This window comes from Mus pahari, chromosome 10 (genome assembly GCF_900095145.1).
Source record: "Mus pahari chromosome 10, PAHARI_EIJ_v1.1, whole genome shotgun sequence".
Lineage (NCBI taxonomy): Eukaryota > Metazoa > Chordata > Mammalia > Rodentia > Muridae > Mus > Mus pahari.
In genome coordinates this window covers 47142855-47149736 of record NC_034599.1, presented here as the reverse complement: position 1 = coordinate 47149736, position 6882 = coordinate 47142855, and the positions used below count along the sequence as shown (strand labels likewise).

Here is a 6882-nt window from a genome sequence, read left to right as displayed (position 1 = left end):
TGACAGACCCCCAACTGTGACAGACCCCAACTGTGACAGACCCCCAATTGTGACAGACCCCCAACTGTGACAGACCCCAACTGTGACAGACCCCCAACTGTGACAGACCCCCAGGGAAGAGCCTGGAGCAAGGACGCAGTGACTTTAGCATGAGCTTTGGAGTAGTGCCCCTATGTGAACACGTCCCACCTCGTGGATCTTCAGTTCAGTAATGACAGAATACTTGAGGCTCAGGATGAAGGGGCCTGGGTGTCCATGCTTGGGGACTGCTGGTTCTTCTCTGGGGCAGCCTCTGGTCCAGAGAGTTGCCTGTGGAGGGAGGGAGGAGCCCCACTGATGCTTGTCTTCTGTAGTTCTGAGACAGGAGACTGCTAGAAATATCACAGATCCCTTCCCCTTTGCCTGGTCACTGCTATACCTTAGCCCAGCTAGTCACTTGGTCCCTTTGAAGAAGCCAGGCATGTAGGCCATAGCCTACTGTCCAGCCCTGCCACTTCAACCTCTCTAAAGCAATGGCACACCCATGTACAGAGGCCACAGACTGGTGAAGGGAAGGGGTGGTTGACAGCCATGAGTGGATATTTAAGGCTACATACAGAAGTCCCTTACACACTGGGCAATGGTTTGTGGCACTCCTGGTTTTCCTCCTGAATGTCAGTTCCACCCAATCCTAACAACCAAGGATCCTAACAGTCTTGATCAGGATATGTCCCTGGCGCCCATGGTACTAGAGGTATAAACACAGGCACGTCCACCACAGGGATGCAGGTAGACTAGCCCCTGGCCCTCAAGAGCTAAGTCTAGATAGATACCATGCTGTGGTTTGGTTATGATGCGTTTCTGGTGATAAAACCTTAGTCCCCAACAATCTGAAGTTAATGTGACCTTTAAGGGGTAGGACTTCATGCAATGTGATTAAGTCACAGGGCATCATCCTTAGAAGGGTTGTTTCAGTTCCCATAGGACCAGCAGACTTAGGAAGTGAGCCTGCACTCAGTCCTTCCTCACTCAGCCAAGTCCCCTTCTGTTTCTTCACTGGTGGTATGATGGGTCCCCCAAACCCCCACCAGGACCACATAGCCAGGATTTCTGGATGATCAGATTCATAAGTCAAACTTCATCAAGTACCCATATCCTATAGTCTACTACAAGAGACATACTACTGCCCTCTTAGAGTTATTGCTGTGATGAAACACCAGGAGCAAGTTGTGGAGGAAAAAGGTTTATTTGGCTTACACTTTCACAACATGGTCTATCACTGAAGGAAGTCAGGGCAGGAATTCAAACTAGGCAGGAGGTAGGAGCTGAAGCAGAGGCCATGGAGGAGTACTGCTTACTGGCTTGCTCCTCATGGCTTGCTCAGCCTACTTAATAAAACCTAGAGCTTAGAGCCCTAGAGTGACAGCACTCACAATGGGGTGGGTTCTCCCACATCAATCACTAATTAAGAAAATGCCCTACAGAGACTTAACTACAGCCAGATATTATTGGGGAATTTTCTCAGTTGAGGTTTCTCCCTCTCAGATGATTATCTTGTGTCAAGTTGACAAAACTAGCCAGCACGGGACCTCACCAGATAGTCTCCATGTTCAGTCTCAATGGAAACTCATGACCCTCAGCATGCCCAGGAAGAAGGGCATCTGAGGCTATAGGTAGACTACTGAAGGCAACGTATGGAGCCTTTGTGTAATACAAATGGGAAGGGTGGCAAGGAATGCATCTCTACTGGGGTGGACCAGACTGTAGGAAGACTAGAAAATGGAGGAGTCTAGGCATGGATTCCTACAGAGGCTTGCCTAGGAAGCCATGCTGGGCTGGGACATTAGAAGGATTCACTGGCTTGGCATCTAGCAGCCTTGGTGGTAAAGGCTGGAGAAACACTTGATACAGTTGTCACAAAAGTCAAAGGGGCGAAAGGCGTTTGAAGGAATTCTTGTGTTGGTGGGGTGAAATCAGGCAGTGAATAGTGTATGCAGATTAACTCGTTATATGAACTCAAGTAGGTGAAATCTATGGGGATAGTACCCATTTCAGGGAAAGCTCAGGGTCTAGGAAGTGCCTCTGTCAGTGTCCCCTCTTCAGCTGATCCCTCAGATGCATTCCCATTGTGAGGAAGTATCATGTTGTCTCCTGATCTGTGGATGTTTGGCTTTTACAATTCAGTGAAAAGCTGAGTCATACAGCTCACTTCTCCCTTCGCTGAAAAGCCTGGCTATGTGCTTGTTTATCTGTGCACTGGGCTCTCTCTGTCTATGGTTTTATTGAGAGAAAATGGGATTCTGTCCTTAAATCACCATTTCAGGGTAGAAGTGTAGCCGGCACCCATTCATCTTGTGTTCTGCCCAGTCTGAAGTGAGTGTAATGCAGAACCACTTGTTAGAAGAGAATTTTGATTTATAAAAATTACTCATGCTGACCAAGGAATGTTCACTGGCCCCTGTTTAGCAAATGCCACCCAGCTGACTCAGCCTGGAGAACATTTGGTTCTTGCAATGTCTGAGGAGAACAATAAATACAGCTCATCCCTCCAAACAAGTGCTTCTAGGTCTTGAGCGTGGTCCCTAGGGAAGGAGCCTTGGTCTCACCCAGGCATGTGATAGCAACGGAGATGCTTGAGGCAGGGCTGTGGTCTGTCTGCTCTACCACCAAGTCCGAGAAAGGATTCCAGCTTGTTTCTTAGCAAACCTTCCAGGTGAGTCAGGTGTACATTAAGTGAGAGACACAGGACAAGAGCAAGGAAACAAGAGATTGCGTAGGTAGGGGGTGAGGATCCCATTGCGCCTGGCTGAATCTCCTTGCTGGAGTGCGCAGATCTAGCTGGGGTAGCTCAACCTCCTGTCTACCACTGAATTCCAAAAAGGCAGGCCTACCCTCCCTGTGGGTTGCGCGGGGCGGGGCGGGGGGGGGGTAACTGGACTTTCTGCAGCCAGCCAGCTCCCCCAAAAGAAAACATGAGAAACAGTGTTATTCACAAACTCTCCAGTCAATGCCTGCATCTTCCCGGGAAGGAATGCAGAATGCATCTTGAGCCAGGGCTGGAGTGCTCGTCTTATGTATGGGTTCTCTGGGGAGAAGGGAGACCTCCCTAGCCATGTGTTCCTTCAGGGAGCATGTGGGGATGTTGGCACCTGGAAGGTGTTGTCTTCTCTCTCTCCGGTGGCGACACTGTGGGCTTTGGGGTTCTGAGCCATCAACTTCCAGTCCATTTGTCCAGTGATATGCGAAAAGTCATAAAAGCAGTGTGGGCAGAGAGAGCCTGCTGTGTTCTGCCTCTGCGTAGGGCGCTGGGCTTGGCGAGCACTCAACACAAACACTCTTAATCCTCCTGCCTCCGTGGCCTATCTGTACCACCCAGCCACCTTCTGTTTAATAGGAAAAGTAGGGGACTTCTTTCCCTTTTCCAAGACGCATTACAAACAGAAATTAAGTGCAGAAATGGAGGTATATGGCTCGTTCCTTCATTTCAAACACCCTAGACTACAGCAGAAGAGTAAGGTCCCTGAATGGAGCAACTGGTCCAAGGTTTAAGCCCTGATCCCCACTAATTTACAGCGGATCACACACTGCAGCTCCAGGCTTCTCACCTGCCCCGGAAATCCTTAAGCCTCCTCAGCCTCAGCTTCCAGGCAGTCCCCCAAAGCACTAGCCCATACCCTACCACAGCATAGCTTTGCTAATGGCTTCTGCCCGTGTCAGTCACTAGCCCCAGCCAGGAAGGATCTGTCCAGAAAAGCAACATTGGCTGTGGCTGGCAGGCTCTCGAGCTGAGGACTGGAGTCTCTGCAGGGTCTGCTAAGAAATGGAATTAAGAATGGCATTGATACAGCATGGCTGTGGGCGGCAGCTCACAGCCTGTGAGTCCCACGGGCTTCTGGTCCTTATTGATTGATTGGTTGATTGATTGATGGCCTTCCAAGTACTCCCAAACCTTCCCTCACCACAGTACGTTCCAATCTAGTTGTACACCAATTTCTGTGTGTGGCCAAGGAGAGGCCTACTGAGAAATTTGATATCACCACTACAACCAAGCACATGGTATCTTTTAAGTTATAAAAAAAATGCTGATATCAAAGGGCTTTAAGTGCACGAGAGGACAGTGTGAATAAACACTCCTTGATAGTAGATAAACAGTGCTGTTGATAAAGGGCTGTCTGTTCATGTGCCCTCTGTACCACCCTCATACCCTGAAAACCTCTGACCAATGAAAACACATCTATTGTGACATACTTTGTATGTTTTGTTTTTTTAATGAAAAAAAAATCTTTAAAGTTTACCTCTGTGCCTGGCAAGTACCTGACATATTCTTTGCAGGTACAACAGATTCCTAAGGTGACAGTTTGCAATGTGACTCAGCTACCTGAACAGTCACCCTAATGTCAGACCGCTGAGTCACATTGCAAACTGTCACCCAATGCTTTAGTCCTCGTACATTCAAACCTCCCTCAGTCAGGCCAGGTGCCACTGCATGAATTACTAATGCCACCTCACATCCCAGCTCTGCCCTGAACCCTCCTCACCCTTCTCCAAACCCTGACCTGCATCTTAGTAACACTTAGTGCAATTGGAGAAGACAAGAAACTGAGACAAAGCAGGGAGGTCCCAGTGGTCAGGAGGACCTGTTAGTGAGTGTTATAGCCACTGCCTGCCATGAGGTGCATAGAGAACTGCGAACCCAGGCTCCAGATGACATTAGAATATATTTATTGCTATATGTATATACAATTATACAAACAGCCCAGACAGGAGCCATATGTCATATCAATTTCTGCAGATTCCACAGGAATACACATGGAAGGGGGTTCACGTCACCAAGTTTGTTCTCTAAGTCACTTACATTAAAAAAAAAAAAGCTGTAAAGTCTTGAAAATTCTCCCTATATATTCCTCTTATGAGCTAATTAATCATGCAGAAAAAAAAGTGTTGAGGGGAAGGGGAGCCTGGGGGATTTCCAGAAGCTTACGCCTGCCAGCATGGTTGAGAAAGTGGTATCTCAAAGCCAAGCTTAGCAGGATGTTGGCTCAGGACTACAAGGCTGCAGACATCCCAAGTCCTGGTCCATCTCCTGAGGTCTGACCCTAGAAAAGGCAGTGAAGAAGTACAGGAAGACAGAGACGCGAAACTCATAGCAAACAGGCAAGGGGAGGAGCATCGGTGAGCGCCCTGGTGGATGGAGATGCCAGAGTGTGGGAGTGGGTGTGTTCAAGACTCAGGGCGGTCTCAGTACATCCTTAGTCCTAAAGCCCACCGTGGGTCAGCCACCTGGGACCTGTACAGAAAGATGACAGGACAGTCAGGAAGAAAGAAGAAACTTCAACTTAAATAGTACCAGGCGGGGTTGCCAAGGGCATGGCCTTGAGAGTTCTTGTTCAGCACTCTGGGAATGTTCAGGGGCTGCGCAGGGGGTGGAATGCTGCTGAGAAGAGGCCAGGAGGCACGGACTCTCTGACCTCAGCTGGGCCTAAAAAGAAATCAACCACAGGCTTGGGAACATTCTGACCCCAGAATCACATGATGGATGTGACGTAACAGTCACAGGCATTTCTGCTATGAAGGAAAGGGTAGGGAGGAGAACCTGAGGAGTGGGCAAATCTGCTCACACTAGCTCCGTGTGGCACACACCTCAGGTCACTTCCTACTTCAAGGACCCCACCCAGAGAGACCTCGTGCAGAGAACCTAAGGCCTGAATGTTGAGAACGAGAAGCTGGGATCCACACAGACACACGGAGCCAGCAGCCCGATCAGTCACTTGGCTGTAATCTGGTCCTGAGACTGTAGGGGGCGCCACTACTCATCAAAGCAGCCAGCTAGTTTCTGTTTTGTGGCTTTGGGTGCCACCTCTAAATTCTTGCCAGCAGAATCCCACAAGCAGGCTGGGTGACAGTTCTGGAGGGAAACCCTAAAGATGGAAGAGCCAAGGCTAAAGGGACAACTGAGTCCTGTTCCATCACCCACAGACCTCAGAGGCCACAGCCCTTCCAAGGCTGACAACTCTATGACAGTTCAGCCTGAAAGAGGCAGTGACTGCCAGCTCCCTCGGTCCCTTCATGAATTCATCTCTGGGTAATTCAAAATCTGTCACTTGAGCCTGGCGGTTCTGGTGAGTCACACAGGCACCTTTTCTCTGCTTTTGACAATAGCTTGGTGACAGCCTCCCTCAAAGGCGTCACCTTGAAGGGCACATTACCAGCAGGTGAAAGTCACGGAGACAGTAGCAGGGCAGCCAGCATATTTTAGTCTGGGGTTTTTAACTAATCAAACAAAATAGGGTAAATGAATTTCTGCACTGGAAAAAAAAGTTGCAGAGAATGTTGTCTGTAGCAATCCATGGATGTTAAGGATGTGTTGCCAGCAGAGATTTTTGTTCAAATAGCAGGAATAAGAACTGCCGGATTCTATGAATTAACCATTGGTCACACCCATTTCTGAATGAGTGAGAGCAGACACACATGGGTGTCCTGCAGCCTTCAAGTTAACTTTCCAACTGTGACAGTTTCGGTGGCGTCAAGAAGTGTCTGGGAGTCTAGTGTGACCTGCACCTCACTTCATAGACTCTAAAACTCAAGGCTAAAGACGTCATTTCTACACTTCCTCCCCTCATAAGAGCATGTAATACCTGTTCCTTAACATGAAAGGACTGTAAAGGACACGCTGCCATGACGGAGCCTATGTCACATCTTCAAGCATCGCTGCACATATGTCCATGTGTAACCAGGTGGGGAAATGTTTGGAAAACTCTCGCAGAACCTCAATCCACACCCTTCACAGTCTCTCAGAGGAACTGAAGTGCTGCAGCTTCATTCAGAACTAAGGAATAGCCGGGCGTGGTGGTGCACGCCTTTAACCCCAGCACTCGGGAGGCAGAGGCAGGCGGATTTCTGAGT

The 6882-nt window shown here is 48.9% G+C and overlaps 1 protein-coding gene across 2 annotated transcripts in view; it reads right to left on the bottom strand.

Annotated features, from left to right (window-relative positions):
- Positions 1–4765: 4765 nt before the first annotated feature.
- Positions 4766–6882, bottom strand: part of Rdx (radixin) — a 58974-nt gene continuing 56857 nt past the window's right edge. The window contains exon 16 of one of the 2 annotated variants that reach the window (XM_029542917.1): positions 4766–5266. The gene's annotated coding sequence lies outside the window, so the exon portion shown is untranslated. The remainder of the gene's footprint in view (positions 5267–6882) is intronic. The other variant, XM_029542916.1, reaches the window with a different exon arrangement.